General features: G+C 37.2%; 1 protein-coding gene and 1 long non-coding RNA gene across 4 annotated transcripts in view; both read right to left on the bottom strand.

The window, feature by feature from the left end:
- The window catches only part of LOC127440158 (protein FAM222B-like), a 90,555-nt gene extending 66,671 nt beyond the window's left edge, over positions 1-23,884 (bottom strand). The window contains exon 1 of one of the 2 annotated variants that reach the window (XM_051696608.1): positions 23,767-23,884. The gene's annotated coding sequence lies outside the window, so the exon portion shown is untranslated. Of the gene's footprint in view, positions 1-22,328; positions 22,484-23,766 lie in introns of those variants that run through there. The other variant, XM_051696607.1, reaches the window with a different exon arrangement.
- A 343-nt stretch (positions 23,885-24,227) lies between these two features.
- LOC127436564 (uncharacterized) overlaps positions 24,228-26,196 on the bottom strand; it is a 4,891-nt gene continuing 2,922 nt past the window's right edge. For both annotated transcript variants that reach the window (XR_007896437.1, XR_007896436.1), the window contains exon 3: positions 24,228-25,391. This is a non-coding gene — a long non-coding RNA (uncharacterized LOC127436564). The remainder of the gene's footprint in view (positions 25,392-26,196) is intronic.

Below are 26,196 nucleotides of genomic sequence, written 5' to 3'. Positions count from 1 at the left end.
ATATGACAGAGTCATGGAAGCAGCACGAAATGAGGTGGTTGCTTCAGAAAATGTGCTTTTTCATTTTGCTTCTGCATTTTAAAAGACTAATGGTTAGATTTAGGCATTAATAAGGTAAAGATGTCTTTTTTTACTTCTCATATATATTTTAAAACACTATTGGTTAGGTTCAGGCAAAAGTTTTAGGTTAGGGAGGTATGTTTTAAAAATAATTATCTAAAATTCACCTTAAAACTGTGCCATTTTACTTGCTTTTGGCGCCCCCAGCTGGACATGTCAATGGAAACCTGCAGCCAAAAGTGACATACAGCACGTACATTTTGAACTGCAAAAATGTTGTCATGTTCACGTAAATTTCATGAGACCAGGCTGGATCTGGGTTTTTAATGACTTGCGACATGCAACGTGAAATTGGGATAAAGGGCAAATATCGTGCTGAACATTTTTTATTAAACTGCTAAATAATATTGGTATAGACACATTTAACGTAAAGCCAAATGAGGGTGGGCCCCCAAAAGCGGAATCTGGTTCCTCTCAAGGAGTTTTTTTCTGTCCACTAACACAGAGGCATGCTTTTCTATAAAGCTGCTTTGAAACGATGTGCATTGTGAAAAGTGCTATACAAATAAAAATGATTTGAATGTAGACAAATTCATTTTTCTCAAGAAAAACATGAAAATCGTGTGAGTACATGTAAGTTTTTCTCATGACAATCTGTTGAACAACAGTACTGCATTTCTCAAGTTACTTTATTAAAGAGCACTGCTTTTTGTTGCCCTTGACAGACACTGTTATGTCACAAATACATTTCATTTATGTTGAATCCTTCAATAAGTTAAAGTGAAACATTTGTGGGCACTCTTTTTAATCGTATTGTATTGTGAGGCTACTGTATCACATCATATTTAGAAATCTGTGTATCGTTTCATGCCTATTGCTAGGGTGTTCTGAGAAGTTGCTAGGTAATTTCTTACTACCAGTCACATTCTGGTCCTCAGATATGACACCACTTAGCATGCACCACTAATAAGCATTCTCCTGCTCTGTTGTCACTAAACTGAGGTTGATTTGTGGCTGGAGGCTGAGCGTGTTCATTGATACGGGAGAACGAATATTTGTCGGGTCAGTAAGATAACGCTTCTCCAATTCACAGAAACACCTGCTCTCAGATGACTGTAGGCAGAAGCTCCTATTAATAACAGGAAGCCACCACAGTGGGCCAGTCAGCATGCAACAAGACCCTGGGACATCAGCTACATGAAGACGAATGGCCCAACCGTGAGTGAATGCTGACGCACACATTCTCCCTCTCTCTCACACACACAGCTCCCTCTCATCCTCTTCAATCAAGCTCTGTAATGCTGCCCGTGTAGGTCTGTCTTACAGCCAACCAGGCTATACCTACACACCCTCATGACGAAATTGTAAGGAATCATATGACTTTTCTAAATTTAGCAAGTTTGTATGATGTTGTACGACTGCACTCGTATGAATTCGTACGAATTTCACTACAGCCAATGACGTCGCTGGACATCGTTGCCATTATGCGACAAGTACTTGCTTCTGTCACACACAACAGCTTCCTATCATGTTTACACACTCTACTGATCAGTTAGGTTTAGATAAGGGGTTCGGGTAAGGGCATAATATTAATAAGTATGTCCTTAACGACTTGTGTGCGAAACTCACGCTTACTTCCGCATTAGACATCCGGGCATTTGTACATGATGAAATCGTACAAATTAATATGAACAAACTCGTACGAAATCATATGAAATAGTTAACTCGTAAAATATGTACGAACTTTCATGAGACTGGGTTGGGCTATACTGCATTTCACAATCTAGGTCACATGGATGCCTTCACGTTTTGTTCTCAGAGCTAACTTGAAAAACTACAGGCTACTTCAAAGAAGCTTTCATAAGCAAGGAAGCACAAAAAACATGCTAGAATAAACATAAACAACACAAAAGAGCTTCTGGTAAAGGAGTTGCATCAAGCACCCTGGTGTTCCGGTCTGTGCCACAAAAGAGGGAAATAGCTGAAGGTATAACCACCATTGATCGCAGAGAGACGCCTGACAAAAGCACTGTACTTGCCCCTGGAGCTACACATACACTCACTTATCCAACCACATCCATACACCTCACAGGCAAGATCTTTGTGTGTGTATGCACGCATGTTTGTGTAGCTTTTTACACATATTTAAAGGATTGTTCACACAAAAATGGAAATAAAAATAATTTACTCACTCACTATGACTTTCTTCAGTTGAACACAAAAGGAGATGTTGGGCAGAATGACAGCCTCAGTCATTTACAATGAAAGAGTTGGTAACTATGGCTATGCCTTTGACATTCTGCAAAATAATTTTCATTTTGGGTGAAATATCCCTTTAATGGCACACTAGGTTTATAAAGCTCACAGGATCTTCATGTTGTTTTTACAATTTCTAGCAGGTCACCAACAGTCTAGAAGGCACCTTCATCTTTTGGCAGGCTATTAAGCCACCCTCATGTCTGTCAGCACACCAATCTGCACCTGCTTCTGCAAACAGCTCTCTCTTTCTTTTTCTTACACACAAAAAATTCCACACTGCCAGGCCTGTGTCTGATCCTGTGTGAGATTGATAAGTGTACTGAGCTGCTCAGATAAATCAGCTCGAGGCATGAAGGCAACAGCAGGTCTCACGTCACGGCAGCTCCAGAAAATACACCTGATTTACTGGCTTGGCATGCTGACGCCCACCTAAAAAGGAACATTTTGGAACAATTTCTTGTGAAGAAAGTGGCCATGAAACTGTGTTTTGTAATATGCTAAGAGATCCTCAGATGTCAAGACATTTCTGAACCTCCAACAAAATCTATTAAAACTAATAGCTCTGCAGGGGACATCAAAAGGTGCTTTTCCATCATTGGGCCAATCGGTTCTGAGCACGCTGAGTAACAGATGCATTAGCATTTCCACCTACACTATAAACCCTAATTCTTACTGGAAAAATCAAGTTGTCAATTTGTCAAGTCAAATAAAGTTTTGGGCTCATAACTCAAATATCTAAGTTCTTTGAACTTATTTTCATAAAAATCCATAGATTTAAGATTTTAAATGTAAATTGAGGCTATGAGGAATACTTACAATGCCTTGTGCTTGAATTTATTAATTATGTTTTCTTGGTCAAAGAGAATATATGGGGCACTTAAATAGTTACTAAGAATTCAAAGATGTTTTAGCTCTTTTGTAATATTATTTATTTTGTTTTGTTGCAAATAGCTGTTTCCTGTGATGTCACCATTAGGGTGATCTGTCCCTTTTGGTCAGTTTGGCCCTTTTACCACTATCTCAATCTCCTTGTGCACATACAACTGAAGTAGAGAGGTCTATGCATTTCTGTGGAGAAACACAAATACACAAGTTATTATCTTCATTATATAAGATGTGTAAATGTATGACCTAAATTTCAGTCTATTCAATTAAAATTATTACGTTTAAATTTAATTTGATTATAAACAACAACATTTGAATAGCAAATCTGAGTTAAGTCTAGCTGCATCTAGTTTCCTTAATTTAAATAGTTATAATCATTCTATATAAACACCAAGTTAAGTAAACTTAATTACATAAGTTTTAGAGATGCCATTACTCTTGATCAATTGAGGGAATGAGTTTACTCAATCAATTGAATTGAGTCAACTTATTAGGGTTTTCAGTGTGAACACGGTTCAGTGCAACTACAAACCATTCCCGGCCCAGATTTCTTTAGCTAACCGTACTCAGGTCAGATAACCATGCTGGTGGAATGGCTTTAGTGACGTGGCGACTCACGATTGGTCATTTGCTAATTCAGTGCATTCTAGTTCTGATTTTGCAGTCCGACAATGGAAAATTAATCCGTAACTGTGTCAACAAGCCCAGATCAGTACAGAACAGCACAGCAACCATTGGTGGAAAAGCACGTAATGTCTAAACTAAAATGGGTGAAAACAATGTTATTTCAAACCTAGGATGATGTTGATGATGTTAAAGTAGAGTTTCTGAGAAGGATTACAATATTGATAACGATTCAATTAGATTATAATTCTTTACTAAAAGATGCAAAACATCAATGAATCTGATATTTGAATCACAACCCAATCCAATTGTTTTGTTAGGATTCATTCAATGAATGCGAGTTATTTGTGAAAATAACCTAAAAAAAAAAAAAAAAGGTAACTATAATAGTAGTATTGGCTTTCATTAAAGCAATTATGATCAATTCTGTACTGTGTGCATTGAATTTTCATTTGATGCATTTTTACACACCTACAGGCTAAACCTCATACATCTCATAAGAGCGTAGCATAAAGCGTAGCATTAAGCACCAAATAAGGACTTTTTAAAGCCAGTCAGCCTTCACAACTGTCCAGTGGAGTACTCTGGAATGTCTTGTATACAATTGAACCAATGTTAAAAGGAGCAGTTAGTCCAATTTATTTTGCCCTTCCCTCTGGCTACACATTTGTTTTAGAGCAGATCCCTGATGAACTCAGCAAAACATTACCACTGATCCTGAACTGTCACCAACATTGGACTCAGCCAAAGTCCTGCGTAACCCCACCCTACTCCCCACGCGGCTGTCCACTCCTCAACTCTGACCTGTCATTACAGGGCAATGTGATCCGTCCAGCTGAGCTCACCCTGTGTGGAGGCACATTCCTGGATTAGGTAGCTGAGAAAGTGAGACCATGTGTTGTGGACAGGCAAGTAAACAGAGATGTTAGATAGCCTGATGCTTGTATTTAATAAACCCTCATTCTGGCAAACAGTCTCTGTTTGGCCTGACAGTTGTCTTAAAAGTTGTGCTATTTGATATGGGTTTGGGAGCCACAAAAGGTTCATGGGGGCCGAATGATATGTTAAAGGAAATGCAGGTGAGCTGAATTACAGGCTAATAGACTTCATAAAAAAGGACTTTGAAAGTGCAGACCTGCACAAATAGTTATGATGCCGATAAGATCACTGTAATGTTTCCATGTGTTGAATTTCAGGAATTGCAGCTGAGATTACCAGATCAATAAACTCCAGCCTGTGGTCAAAGTAATAACCCTCAATTATGACTGACAGCGAGACAAAAAAATAACATGCTTGGTAGTCATTAGGGATGGGCAATACAGCAAAAAAAATGTCAGCCCTTTGACGAGTTTCGCTATAGGCTATATCTCAATAATTATGTGAAATGGCTTAAAAGGGTGGTTTTTAATCAGAGGAACCATCATTTCTATCAAAAGCCTTAGTAGCAAAAGAGTAGTGGTCGACCGATATATCACAGAGGCCGATAAATCGGCATTGTTATCGGCATTGACCGATAAATTTTCCCATTTGGCCAATTTGTTTCTTGAGGGTGCAGAGAATCGCCTCACGGTTCGTTTTGTTGTTACGTGCCATCGTGTTACTACAATAATAGATCGGTGTGCAACACAGTTTTTTTTTCCTCCCCTTTTTTTCTCCCCAGTGACTCGCCTCAATCTGGGTGGCAGAGGACGAATCTCAGTTGCCTCACGCTTCACGCTATTCTTCGCGGCATCATGCACAACTCACCACGTGCCCCACCAAGTGCGAACCACATTATAGTGACCTTGAGGAGGTTACCCCATGTGACTCTACCCTCCCAAGCAACCGAGCCAATTTGGTTGCTTAGGAGACCTGGCTGGAGTCACTCAGCACCCCTGGATTCGAACTCCAGGGGTGGTAGTCAGCATCTTTGAGCTCATAATGTTAAATGTCTGCCTGTTTCATTCTCCCTCTCTCTCCTCAACAGTTCCTTGTAACTTTTAACTGTCTTGTCTAATGATAAAAGTCAAATATCAATAAAACTTCTATTATATACCATCTACAAATACATCTAATCTTCCTCTGAAGCGCGTATTCTATCAGCCAGAATCAAAACTTCAGGATCAGGCTCAAAAGTTCCCCTGATTCACAAATCATGACAAGCAGGCCATCCAGGCCATTTAAACTGTCAGGAGATTGCTGCTGCTCGTGTTGGATCTGCATGAGCGTGTGAGTGCAACTTCAAAGTAAAAGCGCTTCACTGATTTGATTCGTTTTTTTTTTTTTTTTTTTTTTAGAAAATGCTATCGCTAATGTGGACATACCTTCTATGATTGCTGGACTACTGTGTGTACTGATATTTCCTTCTTCCTCATATATTAACAATTTCTTAATGTGCAAATAAATCACTAAAATTTGTTGACTAAACGGGAATCAGAAGAAACTGCTATCTACCATTTACAATACAATATATTTTTTAGAGATTCTTTTTTTACAAAGTTAAAGTTTTGTGTGAAATTGAGTAAACATAGTGCTAAATAAGTGTTTTGTTTTTGTTTTTTTAGCAATTTTATGTTTATGTTATTTACTATATTAAATTGTGTGATATATCAGCATTGTATCAGCCTATCAGCAACTCTGCTCTATGGATATCGGCATCGGCCATTAAAAACCCATGTCGACCACTATAAAGAGATCCAAAATGTTTCATACAAAAAGTGAAATACAGTACAAATCTAGTTAAAAATAAACAAGGCATGTTTTCCGTGTTTAAATAAGCGCTATTAAAATATCTCCGTCTGAATGCTCTCATACTCGCAAGTTGCCTGACAAGGATCGTAAAGGCACAGTCTTTAGGATATTTAATGGACAAATCAAAAGCACGTACTGTTGACAATATTGCTTTTTTTTTTTTGATGCCGCAAATGTTCAATATGGCCCATCTCTAGTAGGCCTAGTCATATACAAAATAACATCCTGCTCATCCGTTCATAACAGAAAAGATAGAGAAATACAGTTAATATCTGCTCACACTTAGAAGCCCTTTGCCCCCTCTTTCACTGAATCCAATCCAACAAACACGCGAGAGAGATATGAAACCATCTCAAATGTCCAAAGGTGCTGAGGTTAATCTACCATAGCAGAAGCCACACTCAGAATGAACACACGATGGCTTCAGTTTAGAGCACAAATGTCCATTCAGGATGACTTTTCACACAGGTCCATTGAAGGTCAACACTTATCCTTCACCTTCTCTCTTACCATCAAATACAAGCCCTGTTCTTCAGACCTGCACTCTCTACCACTTTCGCGAAATATAAAATAAACATTCTGCCCTATTCCTTCTGCTTTTCTCTTTTAACCTCAGGAACAATGTCATCTGGCCATTTCACCCTGTGCAGAGATAGCATTCAACATTCAGTATTCAGCATTCTCAACAATGGGTCTTAACAGCAGCACTAATTCAGTGACCACATAAAGGGCCCCTATTCTCCGCTCTGGATCCTCGTGCTGAAATAACACACATGCTCTGAAATTTACACACACATAGATGCTAAACATATACACGCACACTTACATAATGGTGGGACTCTTGTGCCGTTGCATAATGAAAGGGTTTTACAGGATATCCAGGTTAATACTCTTTTGACTTTTACCTTCACCGTTCCCCTGAACCAAACACACAAAACATGGGTATAGACAAAGTATTTAGTCTGAACAACGCTCACAAAAACAAGGCTGAAGTAAAACAAAGATCGTGACAGATCTGGAGAAAAAGCACACAGGGCTAATCCTCAGATGTGTTTTTTAATATGCTCAGTGCTAACAGCTGTGTGGAAAACACAAGATAACAAAGGGAAGGGGGCAGGGGCAGAAATTAAGGGGAGGATGTGGGAAAAGATGAAAAGACAGAAATGCCCCCAAATTCAAAATGTGAAGGAGAAAAATACTCCCATTATGAATTCCTCTGTATTTCATTTATAACATATGGTTGTTAATGTAACATTTTAGGCATAGTTATTCATATTGTTGCATTTATTATTTTTTTTTTTTTTTTTATAGGTAAGAGGCACTGGATTACCTTTTACCACTGATATCATTCTAAATCTAATTATTCAAATTGAAATGTTATGCTAATGAACTGATTAAATGGAAGTATTTTACATAAAAGGATGACACACAGTAGATTTTGATATTGTTAGACAAAATATGACCTCATGAAGGTAAAACATTATCCTGAAAATCAAATCAACAGGCCAAGTATTGCTCCTTAATGGGTTAATTCTTGACTCTGGAAAGGGATCTGCGTTTTCTTTTAAAATGCCAGAACTTTCCACTCTTATCTGGAAGTGAGCAAGAGGCTGAAAGGATACAAAACAGAAAACAATGTAATAGAAAAAAGGTACAGGAAAAAGCTAACCAAAATACTGGCTTCTAATCCCATACACTTCACCGTGGAATGCTGATCTTCAAATAAATTCTTAAAAAAGATGCAGGAATGACTGCTGTGACAGCCCCAGGTCTGACCCTGGGGCGGCTGCAAAACTTTAACAGCCAATAGAGATGGACTTTGATAAAAAGCCAACCAATGGCAAGGGCTGACTGTTTGCCTTTGGCAAAGAACATTCAAAGAGATTTTATGAGCGGGGAGCACAGGCTGGCATGATAAAATTTAACAGGCATGCTAATCATCCACAACCACAAAATACCCACCTCCCAGCCTTCAGTCAGCTGACTACACCTGTTCCTTGTAACCTGACATCAACCTTTTTGTGTTTACCACATTGTTCTCTGATCCAGAAGGAATTAAATTGGTTATCCAACCCTAACCCTAACCCTAACATTACAACTTACAAACTAGTGCCCGACTGATATATCGGTCGACTGATATTATCGGCCGATATTAGCCTTTCACCGATATATTGGTATCAGCGTGTATTTTACTGATATGCGCCGATATGAAAACTTTCAGAACATATAATGCAGAAAACAATGCTTTAGAATTGGTGTCATAGCGTAGTTTGTCCAGCAGAGCGCGCTCCGACTCAGAGCTGACTCTGAACTGACGGTGGCTCTGCAGACAGGGCGGAGTTAAACGGTGCGGATTTGAGGAGATCTCTTCTCGTTAAATTGCTAACTATTTTGTGAAATACATACTGGAATGTTAATAAAAAATGACCCCATCATTTTATATAACTAATATAATGTTAACCCTGTCCCTGACAACCATGTCAATCATGTTTATCACATCTGTTTGTTATGTTAGCCAGCTATAGTTTGTCAGAGCAGTCAGTAATGCAGCAGATTGAAAGGTAAACATCAGAGCATCTTTTTGCAGCTCAGCAGACAACGGTGTGGTGGTGGATTGTGTATGGTGAGTGTTGATTTCACACTTCGCTGTTACCTAGTTTGTGAGACGCAATGCTGGAAAATAAATAAAGTCCATCTTTTACTCTCCGTGGCAACGAGCTTACAGCTAACTAGCTAACCACGCAGCTACATTCATACCTTGTCAGCATGTAAACATGTATTCACCAAACTGTTTTATTCAGGATTCACTGTTTGGTACCCCTTAAACTGAATGATTCCAGTCACTGAATTTATAAAATGTAATATTTAAAAGTGGTTTTCCAGACATTAAAATAGGATACGTAATAAAAATAGAATAAATAGTATATTTGCCCTGTGTAAATAATATATAGGAACTGTATCTAAAATAAATAAGGGGTGATAAATAAATACTAATACAACAGGCTGGAAAAATAGACAATTATTCATTTTAATAACCTTTATATATATATATATATATATATTTTGAATGTGGTGAAACTTGACACCGGGCGACGCACCCTAAAAACGGCACCGTTAGATCGGTTTCATGCTAAAGAGCCTCTTAAAAGTAATATTTTTTTCTCTCTCTCTCTCGTAAATGTAAACGAGTGTAAATGCCAACATCATCATATATGTTTAAAGGACTGAAGCCTGTCATGCAAAACATGAGCTCATTGATGTCATTAAGTGAGTCTGCTTTTTTATTCCATCAGTTACTCCTGGTCAGAGTCTGCCGTAAATATTTAGTTTATACGTAGGGTTACGTTCTACATAAGTTTGATGGTGCAATGCTCAAATATTTAGTAGAGTGTAAATTGTGACTTAGTGCCCATTTACGCCACAACTAGGCTAAGTTGTAACTTATGTATAGCTGGTTCAATCGGCCCCTGATGTTTATTTAGCTATTTATTTTATTTGTATTTATTCTTTATTTAAATGGTCAGCATTTTACTGATACTAAACATACAGTACTGATGTTTATTTAGCTATTTATTGTATTTTATTTATTCTTTATTTTAATGGTCAGCATTTGACTGATACTAAACTGTACTGATGTTTATTTAGCTATTTATTGTATTTTTATTTATTCTTTATTTTAATGGTCAGCAATTGACTGATACTAAACATACAGTACTGATTTTTATTTTATTTTATTTTATTTATTCTTTATTTAAGTGGTCAGCAATTGACTTATACTAACAGTTCTGAGGTTTATTAAGCTATTTATTGTATTTTTATGTATTATTTATTTTTTCAGTGTTCATTTCTAGAATTTGTTGACATGTATAATAATAATGTCAAATATTCTTTGATAAAAATATTTAAGAAAGCAGCCTTTTGAGTATCTTTGCATAGTCATATCGGTGCAAAATTGGTGCACAATCCACATAGAAAAGGTCTGTTTTCATTTCAGCTCAAACATTAACTATATCGGTCACCATATCGGTAATCGGTGAATTTTCCCTCTCTAACATCGGTATCGGTCTCAAAAATCCCATATCGGTTGGGCTCTATTACAAACTACAATAGCACAAACACAAAATCACACACAAAATATCACAGAACATGAGATGAAAGTTAAAACCCACATGAAACACTGACACCAAAAACAGATACACAAACAAGTCCATGTGTTCCTTCCATTGGTGAAAACATGCCCAAATGAGGCCTTAAAAAAAGTCTGGTACAGAAACATAATAATTTGCATTTAGCCAGTTTTATCTGATTTTCAAGCTTACAAAATCTTTGATAGTTTTACATCTCTAGAAATGGGGCAATATGATTTTCGAACTGTAGAAAATGTGGACAGTATTCAATATTAAAATAGAAAACTGACAAACATGTAAAACCACAGAATATAGAACTTGTTTTAGTATTTGCTTGACTGATTGATAGTAATTGCAGTTATCTAAAAACAGCATGAATTTTAGGTGTGACTTTTTTTACAGTATGTGTGTCAATGTGCCAGTCACCCCATTAAAGGAGTTTGGCTGTCTGTGTGCACGCAAATCTTTTTTTGGGGATTTTGGTTTTGGATGATTCTGAAACATGATCACACGGGAAGTTGGCATGTTGTTTCCACATCGGCACAAGTGTGTATACCTTTTCTTTGTAGTGCGACCGGAAGCGTGTTGGGTCAGCACTGTGGGAGACCCGGGTTCAGATCCCACTTTGAAACCAGGAACTAATCGCATTCGCATAATTAGTGACGAGCGTGATTCAGAGGTTGCATTTTTCCCCGCTAACATTGCATTTTTACTTCACTGATGGTTAGATTTATATTAATATATTAATATATTTTATATATAAAATACGCATTCCTCTACATCCTTTACTGCTGAAAACAACCCACTTTTGGTGCCCCTCGGGGGACATATCCAAAAAATGGAGCTTGCACATGCCCACACGCCCAATAGCACTTACCGCTTTAGCCACTGGGGGCAGTGTTTCACATTTCAGTTAGCTAAAGAAAAAAACTCCTTGTGAAAGCAAGGTGAAGTGCTTTCAGTTACATACAGCAAAATTACTCTATTTAAATGTTTAGGTATTTTATGTTACCATTTGAAAATATTTGGTATTGAAAACATTAAAGGTTAACTAAGATTTCAACATATAAAAAGGATATCATAGGGTGAGAGAGAGAGACTATAAACTGTCTGTGAGTGTATAAAAAGTAATTCTATTATTCTGGGCATTACCAAGATAAACAACTGTTGACTACAATACATCAAATTTAGCTACTGAATAAGTAGCATACCCATCAACACAGTCTAAACAGCAGAAGAAAACCACAAAATGCACTCAAAAACAAGGGTGTTCAGGTGGCTTTCACTCCTGTCAGGTAAAAGGTTCCCTCCTTATCCAGGATAAATTCTTACATTTCAGTCACTGCAACACTGATTTTAAAAACAACTGCCTCGTCACAGGATACTGCCCTGTGACTCCTCCAGTTGCATGGAGATCATACATGTCCCTCTTCCGACTACAGCTCAGTGTTGCGTGACCACAGAAGTGGCACCACACAGCAGGCTGCCCTGGCACCCGAACAGGAGATGAGAGTTCTGCCATGCAAATGGCATCTTTTCCGATTACATTGGACAGATATGCAATTTGTCAAGCAAACCCTCATTATGCAGCAGGGCAGAGACAGAAGGGAGGGTCACATATCCCATGCCAGAGGTCTTATCTAGAGCCATAAACAGATAAGAGCAGATGACTGCTACCCTGCCACTCAACCTCAGCGTCCTACAGACAGATGCACAGACAGGGGGGATAAAAACGTTCCTGCTCTACCACACCTTCCTTAAATACAGACCTGATCCCTGCAACATTATACCCGCCATATCGCTCAGTCACATGCATGCATACACTTACCTTTACAGTTCTACAGCAACTTTTTCATACTTTTTTGGGTTGTTGTTTGAATGCACATAATTGCATATTTGAGCAGTTGACATTTAAACAAAATGCAGGGCTCTACGCTTACATTTTATAATTATTATTAGGAGCACAGTCAAAAATTTAGGAGCACAGTTGTAGTCAAGTTTTTTTTTAGAGACGATAATGTTAAAAGGCATGAGAAAATTGAGCTCATCAATTATGACAAAACTCAGGAACATAGTGTGAGTCATGACAAAGGAGTATAAATTCTTATAAACCAAATTTTATATTTTCAGTTAATTTGACAGGCTGTCTGCAAAAAAACAACAACAGCAGCTTATGTTAATCTGTTTCACCTTGTGAACATAAATATTCAAAACTCAATGTTCAGTCTTTGAAGCGTGGTCCTCTTAAATGTATTTAAGAACTCTAAATTGACATCTGCACTGCTGAACACAATTAATGTTCCTGTCACACAATGTACAACAATCAGATGCTGCATATTTCAGTTGTCTAGACTTGTAAACTTTTAACTTTTAAAGTAAAACTTGATGCTTTTCATTCAAGCTGACTAAAACGTCTCGGTTGACTGAAGGGATGAAAAGCAGCCAATTGCAGGGTGAAACGTAACTACTGCGCAGTGCAGATACATTTGGGAGCTGTAATTTTTATGCCGATAGTATACAAAACTTCATGAGCTTCAATCTAGGGTCGGGAATCTTTAGGCACCTCACGATTCGATCCGATTCTGGGAGTCATGATCCGATTTCAAAACAATTCCTGATACGTGTACATTTTTTTTTCTTATCGATTATTCTGCTGTGCAAATGCAAAGCAGAGTAATTTCACATTTTGACCAAAATTGGGGTTCTTAGACTGTAAGTTGCCCTGTGACAGACAGGTCTCGCTAAACTATAACCGAGAAAATTGTAGAAACTACAAAATCCACACTCAAATCAAGTAAATATTTTGTTGGTGTACTGTGCAGCCTTTGTTTGGCAGTTTTGTCATCATAAAAACGATAAACACTGACCACTTTACACAAGAAAATAAAGAAAATAAATAGGCCAGTTAGTTTTAAAACACAATAGGCCTACTCTTAAATTAAATAATTCAACTTATTATGTTAAATAATTTTTATATGTTTAAAGCACTGTTAATCATTTTTATTTAATAGTATTATACTTTTATCCGAGGCCTTTTGATTTTTAAGTACAGGTTGATGCTCCAGGTTGATTACATGAGATATCTGCTGTGAGACTGCAGATGTCAGTTTCTCCTTTCCTCACCACAGGTGATAAAGCAGCACAAATAGCAGGATTATTATTAAAAAAAATCTATCAAGCATCTCGTATGTGCTGTTCCATCTGTTTGCTCTGCGAGTAGAAGTCTCACCTGCTTAACATTTATCTAATGAGCCATCAAGGTGTACGCACTCTTCCCGACGAGCGACAATGTGCAAATGAAAACGAGCGCAAGAGGAGTAAAGACATTGTGAAGCAGCAGATAAAAAAATTATTAGAAAATAAAAACCACTCCCGAACCACTGTCTCATCTTTTTTCCTTGTTGTGCAAATTAGTGAAATAACGGACACGAGCTCGTTTTTCATGTTGTTTTTTTGAAATGTAGTCACGAAATCAACACTCCCATTGCCATGTAAGCGAGTTTGTGAATTAATTTTGGGATCATAGTTTTATTAGGAGATGAATGGTGTGTGATTGATTCATCCAGTCTGCAATGCGCTTGCCTTTAGGATATGCGCATGTTTCTAACATCTGTTTCAGGCAAGCGCATGAGCGCCACTGCGCTGCCGCATTCTTAGAATCGATTAATTGGAGAATCTATTTTTTTGAAATGGTCAAACTGTAGAGCCCTGGGAGGAAAAAAAAAAGAACCATAAAAATCGATAATTCTACAGGCCACTCAGGATAGTAGATTATAATAGTAGTATTTTAATTTCATTTTTGGCCCATTTTTAAATCTTAGTAAATCATAGTAAAGTTTATCTTTACAAACTTATTATTAATTATAATTCAAATAAAAGTGTGACAGATCATTTCAAATTTTAATTTGTTTATAGTTGAAAACAAGTCTCATTGTTATAGTCAAAACCATCTCAAGTGTCATGCTGGAAAAAAGAAAGATGATGTGTATGTAAATTAAATTGTACAATGTTCTATAAATTCTACTAAAATCTGGATTAAAGTTGTGATTAAAAAGTATTAAATGAATATTTCACCCAACAATTAAAATTATTTATTATTTACTCACCTTCATGCCATCCCAGATGTGTATGACTTTCTTTCTTCAGCAGAACTTTTCAAAAATGTTCAGCTGTTTTGGTGCAAGTGAATAGGTGCCAGAAATCACAGACAGTCAGCATAAAAGTAATCCATTTGACTCCAGTGATTAAATCAATGTCTCCAGAAGTGATATGATGGGTGTGGGTGAGAAACACATCAATATTTAAGTACATTTTTACTATAAATTCTCCTCTCTGCTCAGTCAGTCTCCACTTTCAACTTCCACATTCTTCTTGTGTTTTTGGTGATTCAAATTCTTCATGCATACGTCCCCTACTGGGCAGGGAGAAGAATTTCTAGCAAAAATGGACAAATATTGATCTGTTTCTCACCCACACCAATCATATCACTTCTGAAGGTATGGATTTAACCACTGGAGTCTTACGGATTACTTTTATGCTGCCTTTATGTGCTTTTTGGAGCATCAAAACCCATTCTCTTGCATTGTGAGGACCAACAGAGCTGACATATTCTTCTAAAAATATTAATTTGTGTTCAGCAGAAGAAAAAGTCATGCACATCTGGGATGGCATGAGGGTGAATAAATGATGAGAGAATTTTCATTTTTGGGTGAACTATCCCTTTAACTGGATCACTGAATAAGGTATGTTTTAATTCTACCTATATGGAATGACTGATTTAACATGCGGAGAGACATGCAAAACACTGCCTTACAAGCATTACATTAAAATAATGGCATTTTTCATGCAGTTGGAGTTTTTTAGTAGCTAACATAATTCGAGCAGTATACCAACTGCTGCATGGCAACAGTGTTTTAATACCAATAAAAAAAAATAAAAAATAAAAAAGCTACAGCATGTTTGTTTGAACAGTGTCACACCTCTTGACTTTCTCATGCCCTTAACAGATCTTATCTGTTCTTCCTGGCTGAGAAAACCGCTTTCCCACAAAGGTGTCCAAATAATTGTCCATTCAAAACATTTAACAGTGTCAAATCACAAAACACACCTCTGATAAAATCTGTTTATCTAAAGTGAAACCACATATTGTGCACAAATGTCTGCATTTATAGTGTTAATTAAATTGTGTGTACATTTACATAGTTGCTCTTGTTAGAGCACTGACACTAATAAGCTGTTTGATTAACAATGCAAACATATTTTGAGATGGTTTACCACTTTTTAGATCTACGAATGACACTCTAAACATGTAAAACCATACATGCTGCATGCAAAACAGCTATCAGCTCCGGTGTTTGTAAACCCCTATGAATGAGACAACAACCTCATAAATCACTGCATTTCCTGCAAATCCAGCTTTTGGCATGACTGCCAAATGTCAGTGCTGAACTGAAAGCCCGTATATGCCATTTTTCCACATATTAATGAATCCTTTGGAAATAAGAGCTGTTATGCCTGCACAAAGCCAGTTCTTTCATCATATTTAATTTCCTCCTCCACTTGGACATTCACGTGGCTTTAGAGCTGATTCATTAAAAAAAACTTCTAACCCGACCTCTAAGGGACAGCATGATTTGGCCTTCCAACTAACAAGAACAACCTTTTAAATACACAACCATACAGAGATACACACACTGGTACAGGCAAGAATACACACACACAAAAGCTTATGAACCCCCTTACAAACCTCTTTTACACACAATCCCATCCATTATCAGAGGGTAAATCCAGGTACAACTATAGCAGAACAAACTGAGTCCGATGATAAACAAAACAAAAAACCAGTAGACGTACAAACTATTGAGGCCCTGTAAGTCAACCCGGGACTGTCCAGTAAAGGCATATAACCCAGTTGTCCTCACTGACATCAGGCTCCTCATTCTCATTTAACAGGCTTATCTGAGTCTCTTTCTTAGCTCATCTCTCCAGACCTGCAGGAGTTTACCCTCACACAATGGGATTTTATGAGTCAGGCCACAGTTGCCGACTTGCTTTAGCCTGCTTTGAGCGAGGGGGAAAGGGAGATTTGGTCTGTTTGAAGTGATAGAAAGGGCAAGCATGAGAGAGTGACAGCACTGTGACACTTTATGGCCCTTGTGTAACTAAAGATGTTGAGAATTGAAAAAGTGTGTGTGTGTGTGTGTGTGTGTGTGTGTGTGTGTGTGGCCTGGTTAAACAGCTGGGTGTTTAACTCTTGCTTTTTCAGTAGGTGGGGAAAGAGAAGAGACACAGAGCTGTGTACATGCATTTTTCTCCAACTGACATGCAGAGGAAAACAGCTGTGCAAATGAGCATGCACACCACAAACACACAAGGGCTGGAAATGCAAGTTATGAGTGGCAAGCTCAATCATGCTTTCTTACAAACCAAATAAAAGATATTATATAAGCCAAACAGGCTGAGCAACAAAGAGAAATGTTTGATCTTTAAATAACTACAATAATAATAAAATAAAGTTTGAGAGATTTTTTTTTTTTTTTTTTACAGATATTTGGTACAAAAAAAAGAATGGCCGCTCCCTCAGCAATTACTGTTAGTTTTTACAACATGCCTTTGAGCTTGACAGGATCCAACAGACAGAATATAAAATTACATGACAGAAGAGTTTACACTTTCTATAACACGTTCAAATATTCACACAACTTACCGCACTTGTGCACTACAAACTTGATTAAAAGACTGAAAAGCATGTAATCAGTGACAATTGCACAGTTAAAATGTTCACTATCTCTCTGTCTAGCAGAAAATAGGCAGAAAGACATGAAAAATGCTCCTTGCTGGAATGAGATATATTTATGGCATTCATAACAAACATGTTATCTTAATCGGAATTTCTCTTATAATTACTGATCCCACCTTATCATCACTGGCAACCATACAAACACATTAATATTTACTGAAGTGTTTTGCCAGCTTGGAGCGGTTTGCTAAAGAAAATTTAAGGACAAACAAAGAACATTAAGCCTGCCTTCTCTTTATTTGCCTGATGCTTAGCACAGGTAGGTCAATTAAACATAAACCACTTAATGAGGAGAACACAACATTAAGCCCTCAATGCACACACACACACAGAGGAATGCATTAATTATCAAACACATTAGCAGGTTGCCATGTGTTGCAAATCTCAGCACCTAGAGGTATTTTTAACATTTTGACCGCAAATATGACACTCTAATTTCATTAGCAGGGGCAACTTTTTCTTTAGGCAAAGCTATTGGTATGACATTATGCATCAGAGTTTAATAAAAATAAAAAATAAAAATCACAAAACAAGCACAAAATAATTTTTTAAGCTATATGCATGGATCGGCTTGCAGATTAAAAGGACTGTTCTGGTAATGCATGTTTATCACCATAATAAGTAATTCTGAATAAAAAAAAAAACACATTTTTTTTTAATTTTTTTTTTTATCTCTGTTACAATAAAAGTGCAAGGGGCCAGTGCTTAAACATAAAAATACAAACCATTTCAAAACTACAGTTACAAGACTTAAGCATTATATGTTGTAATATGAATTTAGTGTGATAAAATCAGGGATTTACTGGCACTACAGCCTTTTACCAGATGACAGGTTTTACTGGCATTACGTTGTCGTGACAAGGAAGTGTAATTTTGGATAACTTTACACAGACAAGATTAGTAAGTGATTTTACCATACTAAAGTCATGGTGACAGGTATAATCTTAGCGTCGTGTAGGTATACTTCTGAAACGGTGCGAACTTCAACATTTATGGCCCCATTCACTTACATTGTAAGTGCCTATCTGTAAACACTTTTTTTTTCTTTTCTTTTTTTATAAACAAGGGATGAGTCAAAATTACTGTTTGTGGTATTAAACATTATGCCACAAACTGTCAATTGACCTTAACTTGTATTAAAACAGGAACATTCCTTTAAGGCAAACCTGATAACAGCAAATGGAAACAGGTTGCCCTCGGACAAAAACATTGAACAGTCATGACTGTTGATTCTGTGTCTGGAGAAAGGACAAATGCATGAGTGCAAATCTATTTTCTTCAATGAGTAGGCATGCATTTTTTAAACGACTGCCCCCGTGATCCATTCAAAGAGCCAAATCATGCAGCAATGGTTCCTCATAGAAGAGTTAGTAGAAACGTTATACCCAGATGCCAAAAAGATCCTTCACCATGCTTAATAATTGTACTGAGAATAGGAGACCGTGTTTCTCTGGAAACAGGAGTCTGAAATGTAATTATCCAGCCTTTGGAAAATGTAGGGCAGACAGAAGACAGCGCAATGATATAAAACTGCACTCTGTGGGTAACTAATGTTGAGCTTTGGTTTAACTGAGTGAGCACAAGACACTGGAGCTGTAAATCAAATAAACACTCTCCCAGTCTTAGGTAACTGAGCTAGACTCTGGCTGATGGGGCTTAAGCCCCGGATCTTTTGTTAATAGCCCCGAATGTTATTTTGTGATGAGAGAAAAAAGTAAGGCTTAATGTTAATTACATCAGGGTACAAAAGCAACAAGGTAGGCTTCAATTCTGGCTTCAAATGTAAATTAATTTCGATCGGTGAGCCCAACTTGCATTAATTGACAGTCCACACTTTGACTTTTACCTGCTGTTCGTGCTCAAGTTCATCAGATGAATCGTTATGAATGCCTCCGAGTGGGAGCGTTCTATTTTCTCTCAGGGGTGCAGCTTTTCTCAGAGGCACTGAGGTTTTATTATGCAAGCCTTATTTCTAAATATATAATCTATTAGCCTCATTCCTAATCTTCATTTGTTTTTAACAATCCACACACCAAGTAGATTTTAATGCACGTTTCAGACATCTTCGGTTATTCGGGTTTAGTCAGGAGTCGGTACGCCGGAATAAAATGTTTTTTATTACAATGGAATTTCCTAAAACGCAACTCAAAATAGCAGCGCAGTGAGCTATAAGCCTAAATAGCACAATATATAGGTCTTAAAATGATAAAATCTCACATTAAAGTCAAACAAAAATGACTGCCTGTATATGCGCTCTGCTCGTGCTGGTTCACATTTCCATGTCATGTGCATGGAGTTAAACTGCTGCATTTAAATAGCCTCTTTGAGGTACCTTGATTTTTAAATGGTTTAAAATCAAATGACATCGAGCTTATCTAATTATTGTACTTAAGGGTGTGTTCACACTTGTAGTTCGGTTCGCTTGGTCCTCTTGGTCCGGACCAAAAAAGAAAATGATACATTTAGTCCTGGTTCGCTTAGCATTCACACTGGTATTTTTAACACCGAACCTAAAGATACGAAACAAAAGGCATCAGGAAAAAGTCACAACCTGATTGGACAGCTTTTATGACATATATTTTTTGACGGAACTTGCCAAACATCCAAAACAATGCTGGCTGCTGTGCGAAATGCGCTCGTTATATTTATATATGTTGGTATTTTTACCAGCTGAGAACAAAGGAAGAGCTAATAAAATGTGTAATGGAGTCAAAACAGTGCTAGGAATTCCTCCGTTGCACACACAAATGAAGATATGCTGCAAGGACGGCTGACGGCGGTTCCAACGCCTGTACTGAAATGTAATGGCCAACATAGCTCCTATGATGAGAAGAACCAGGTATGCTTGAGGCCAGTATTAGGCAAATTACTTCCTGTTTTTGGTCTGTTTAGATGTCTTTGGTCCATGTTGCATTCATATATCAATCGAACCGCACCAGAGTTCGTTTGGAAGCGGACTAAGGTTCGGGTGACAGCGTTCACACTTGTTCAAATGAACCGCACTAACAGAGCAATCGCACCAGAGTTCGTTTTAATCGAACCAAACCCAAAGTCTGCACACCTGAGCAAAAGGGGGAAAAAACACTCTCTTACCATTTATCAAGCGTTGAAACTGTGCTTTGTTAAAAACTTTGTTGTTTTAACTTTACTCTGTGATTCCACGCTGGCATTCTAATGCCACATTAAATAAAAAAATTAAGATTTTGAAGTAGTAGTAATATTTTGCACATAAAGTAAAAATTAAGAGAATAATGTTGAAGCACTATGAAATTAAATTCATAAGTGATTGAAAATAAAGTCATAGCATTATATTAAATTTCATATGAATAAAGTCATTAAAGTCGTAGCATTTTGAAATTATAGTCATAATATTTTGAGAATAAAGTCAAAATTATTAGAATAAAGTCTTAGCATTGTGTGAATAAAGTAGAAATATTTGAGTAAACAAATCTCAATATTAGGCTAAACAGAGCATCATCACAACAATAGAACGGACACCAAGCCAGCAGCTTCATTAAGGCAAGAGATGTATGTGGAGGATGTAGTTAAATCATATTTTAGGATAAGATTTTGCAATAAAGAAATACTTGGGTCTTTTGGCGCATCAGCACAGAGTTATTATTAGTTTCTGAGCACTGCAGCGGTTATGTAGGAAATTAAATTTATTCAGGAGAAAGTGCCGGACAGATTCGCACAATCCCGCTCGACGCTGTTATTGGGTTTTCCTCTTTAAACAACACTGTATCAAAGGGGATGTTACCACATACAATATCTTGATATGGACTAAGCAGTTCCAATAATTTTTCAATTCACTTGAGTGCGAGCCTATATCTCGCACCTCCCTTGACAGGCGCCCACATGTTGAAAACTCCTGTACTAATGCACACCTCATTCATGTACAGAGACCTCGCAAAAACTTCCCACAAATTCAGCTGGGTTGCATAGCCAAGTTATCTCCATGGTTAGTGATGTTGTATGTAAAGACCCAGACGCTCCACTTTGCTGTTGTCCACCACATCACTTTGATGTTAATTTCCTTTTGATTTATTCTCAAAATATTATCACTTTAAGCTCAACTTTCTTCTCCTTATTTTTATTTTATTCTTAAAATATTATGATAAATGACAATTGCAAATTTAAATAGTTAAATTGCTTTGATTTTATTGTTAGCGTTAATTTCTGCACAATTAACAATGAGCCGTCGTTGTAATTCTCGCTTTGATCATTTGTAATTTAAATTAAAATGTGTTTTAACCGTTTATTGTGTGCCTGATGTTTGCTCATATAAAGTTCTGAACCAGTATCAGTTTTGCGTTTAATATAATTATTATTTGACAGGTAGGGTGGTCATGGAAGGAAGGATTCTTCTTATTTTAATATGGCCTGTGGGCTATACTCCGGATGTCACTGAAGTCTAGCGACGCCCCTGTCTTAGTCCATGAGAAAAAGCATAACTGACCTCCGGAAATCAGTAGGAAATGTTTCTCGAATAAAGGACACTTAAAAAGGCAATAGCAATTATTTGAGATCAAACATCCAAATTAATAGTCCTCTAATTATGCTCAAGGAGGAGTGTTCTTCACTGGGATAGGTATATTATTGTTTTTATTGTCACAACTGTCAACCTCAGAATATTTGATGAAGCTAAACTTTTGAGAACAATGATAAGCAAGGAATGTTTTTTGACAGGGAATCATGTTGTGTGCCAGTTTGCACATATGGGAAAAGCTCAGCGCTGCCAAGAGTCGGCCAACTGCATGAAATCCTCTGATGAAAGCAAGCATGCAACACGGACGGAGATCACAACATATTGGCAAATGTCAAATACAACAAGTCTATCTTACCCTGGGATCCAGTTATTTGCAGATGAGATTAGACGAAATCGTAAACATTTAGCACCAATCCACAAGACCAAAATGCATGGTTAAAAATCCCCTAGACCGCGCACAGAAAGTGTGCTATTCGGAAACGGACAGCCGCAGAGCCACCTCCACCAGATCCGCGGTTGCTTGTTCAAGTCTTAGCGTCTATCGCACCGTCTCCGCCAACTAGCCACGCCCACTGCTTTACATCAACACGGAAGCCTCCCTCCAAAACCTCTCTGATTGGCTCTCAAAAGACCAGGAAGCTTCGCGCAGCGCGTTCGACCAATCACATGGATGAAAAGGGGCGGAACTTAGAGTTGGAAGTCATGTGGACGGATGCGATGCATGACGTCAACCCTTTGTTACCTTGCCGACCCCTTTCATCTGAAACAACCCTCATTTGAGAGTATGAAACACATTATGTATTAATTCATAAGCATCGGTGCTTATGAACTTGAAGCTTTTAATGGAGATTTTATTTACAGAAAGCACTATTTAAGAAAGATAATAATAAAGCAGGTCTCATCAGGGAAACACTCCAAACATAAACAGATAGTAAATCAGTGAAGCTGAGGCTACCTTGTGCAGCCATGTGATTTTTACACTTTAAGAGCTTTATAACGACTCCATCTAGCTAGACTACAGCAGAGATTTATGAAAGGGCAACTGTGCATTGCTATCCAAATGTCCATTTCCCACAATCCATAATAAACCCTCTAACGATATGCGACTTAATAACTTTCCACCTTCCACTCAATCTGTTGTCGGCTGTCAAAAGCCCCAGCTTCAAACACCGCACTGCCTCTCGGCGGAGAAATCCCCGGTGACATTTCGAGACAACGCCTTTGATATTCAGCAAAGGTCACGGCCATGAATTTATATCATTATTTTTTTCCGAGAGGATCAAATGCGTATTCTGCATTGCCCGTGCCTGCTAAAGTCACCACAGGCCATGTAATAAAACCACATCCCCCTATGCATCCTCTGGAAACACTGCACATTTCCCCAGAAAACAAGAACTTTTGGGAGAGAATGGGAACGATATAATCGTCCCTTAACAATGTAATAAGACAGATCACAGTTGCAAGTGTAGCAGCTACCACTGGCAGCCCATTCATTCATGGGAATTCAGCATTCAGTAGCTACCCCTCAATCAACTTTCAAGTTAAATTATTGGTGTATGAGCAATTCACGTTTCAGCAAACGTTCATCGGTGTTTTAACTATTGTGTTTTAAGCACTCACGTCACTCTTCGATTTTGGCCAAAAGTAGAAGTGTTTAAGTAGCCATCTCTAGCACACTAAATGAAATACAGAGCTGATTCCTTTGTTGCTTCCTAAAGCTTGATGGAATAAATGAATAGTGAGCAATTGTGCACGAAATCAGTACAGAGGTATCATCCAAACGCTATACTTACTTTCCGTGGATCATGGCGATATACATTGCTCAGAACATCGTAATGGATAAGTATTATTTGGATACGGTGTTTTGAATTTTTTTTTTTTTCTAGTGTTGTTGCTCTGCGTTGCCGAATCAGTGTTGCTGTCTGCGGCAGCAACTTCCTGCGCATGCGCGACAGCTGTCGCGTCACAGACAATGGCTGCGGTGAAAACGTTTTGTACAAAAATGCAATAAATCATGAAACTTCAAAGAGACGAGGACCAGTACAGTTGCACTGTAAAACAAACTTATTTAAAATATTAAATTTACGAAATATTCTTCATTTATAATATGGCTTCTTTCTGTAAATGCTGATTGTGTAGATGGTTGTCTCTAAACAATCGCACACATATTGATTATATCAGATTATATTCAGATTTAGTCTGTTTTATTTACTCGAAGAGACAAAAAAAGAAAGCCAAGGCCTATATTGTATGAACTCTCATTAGTTTATTCATGAAACTAAATTCTTAGAAATATCAAAAACTACAGATTGGATAGCTTAACAATAATCATCCTGTCTAAAAGGATTACATTTGAGGTAAAGTCTTGTCTTGAATAACAACCTTTGAATGACAAGTCAACAGTAGAAGCATTAGGCAGAGAACAATAAACACTGTCCTGCCAAAAAAAACTTTCTCCGCCATCAATTTGCATAGTTTATTGATTTTGTGAGTATGACTGAATAAAGAATGTACTGTACATGTATGAATGGATAAAACTGTCTTAAATTAAATCTTTTTATGTGATTTCTAACATTACAATCAAATCAGTCATTGTATTGTAAATTCCCTCCTGTATAGTACGAAATACATTTTACAACTCTCCAAATGCATTTGTTACTCCCAGAACATTGACAGAAGACATACTTGACACCGTATGCATTCAGCACATATGAAAAGTATATTAAATACGTAAATATACATTTCAATGCGAAAGCATTTCACACATTACAATTGGTTTAGAAACTACTCAATATTCTGTAAAACATGGCCTTTATATTGATCCTTATTATATTACAAAGATACCACTTAACCTGCTTATATTTGTACTATAATAATTCTATCATATTTAAAATAAATAAAAAGATCTGACACCTTGTAATTTTTTCATTAAATAATTTTTCACACCATTACTATATATATGACTTAAATATTGTTAATTAAATGTGTGCTTCATAATCTAAATCACAGTGCACATATTCATGCAATAGTGAAAGAATCCCCCATTGTGAAGTTATATTTTAACTGATTAAATATAAAGTGCCAATACTGATACATTTATTTTTATTAATATGACACAGTGTGTAGAAGTGGTTCTTTTTCATGCGGAGTCTTTGCATGCTCCCATATATGAAGTACTGTGAAATAAATAATTGTCGTCATAGCAAATATCCACACGAGCACATTAAATCAAGGAATAACAAACTTGAATGTACGACCACAGCCCAAATGGAAAACTCCTAAGACTTTTACTATTGCTAAGGGTTCAAAATGCAAGCAAACAGAAATGCAGAATGACAGTTGCTGAATCAGATGCAAGCAATGATGGCAAATGCAGGAGAGGCCAAACAGGATGGAAATGAGTCCAATGCTGAAATTGCTGGAAAAGAAAAATGAAAAAGATACAGGTAAGACATACATCCTCATGTAAACTTGGACTGTATCACATTCTACACCCATCATTTAAACTGGCAAACTGTTGGTCAGGCTGCAACATAAGGTGAATTTTGTTTTCTTCAAAATAATAACAAAGAATAACAGTTTCATGCAGAATATTGGATGGAAATATAATTTCCCCTAAAAATACTATCAGAATTATCTGTAAGCCCAAATATTTCTTATTTTCTCAAATAGGATTCTCACCTGTAAAAGGATACAATCTTGACAAAATGTATACAAATGAGACTATAGATATGGACAAACTACAAACATGTAACCAAATATTGTCACTACAGACACAAATTGTTTGGCATACTTCACAGAAAAGGGTTGAAATATTCATGACCCGGTTACAAACCAAAAATACTGGTGTGAAAGCACCCTTAAAGAACAGGGGCCATATGTATAAAGTGTGTCAAAATTCTAAGAATGACATAATTTTACTCTTATTCCTAGACTTAAGAATAAGTGTGATTCATAAAGGTTCCTATGTGTTAAGACTAGGTCTCAGCTCCTAAATTATTTAAGAGAGCTGGAGAGGATCCTAACCTAGTTGGGAGTAACAAGATGGCAGCAGAGAGGAGACCACCACACACTTTTCAACAAAGAAATAAGGTGTTGGAATTATATGATGACAGGTAGTTGATAATTTTTTAACACTAACAATTTTCTTTAAGATAAGCAGCTTTGGTATTTCCTTTATATACAGGTGTGAGTACAAATTAGAATAATGTGATTCATCAACT

Source organism: Myxocyprinus asiaticus, chromosome 4 (assembly GCF_019703515.2).
Source record: "Myxocyprinus asiaticus isolate MX2 ecotype Aquarium Trade chromosome 4, UBuf_Myxa_2, whole genome shotgun sequence".
Classification (NCBI taxonomy): domain Eukaryota; kingdom Metazoa; phylum Chordata; class Actinopteri; order Cypriniformes; family Catostomidae; genus Myxocyprinus; species Myxocyprinus asiaticus.
This window is presented reverse-complemented; position numbering and strand designations above follow the sequence as displayed.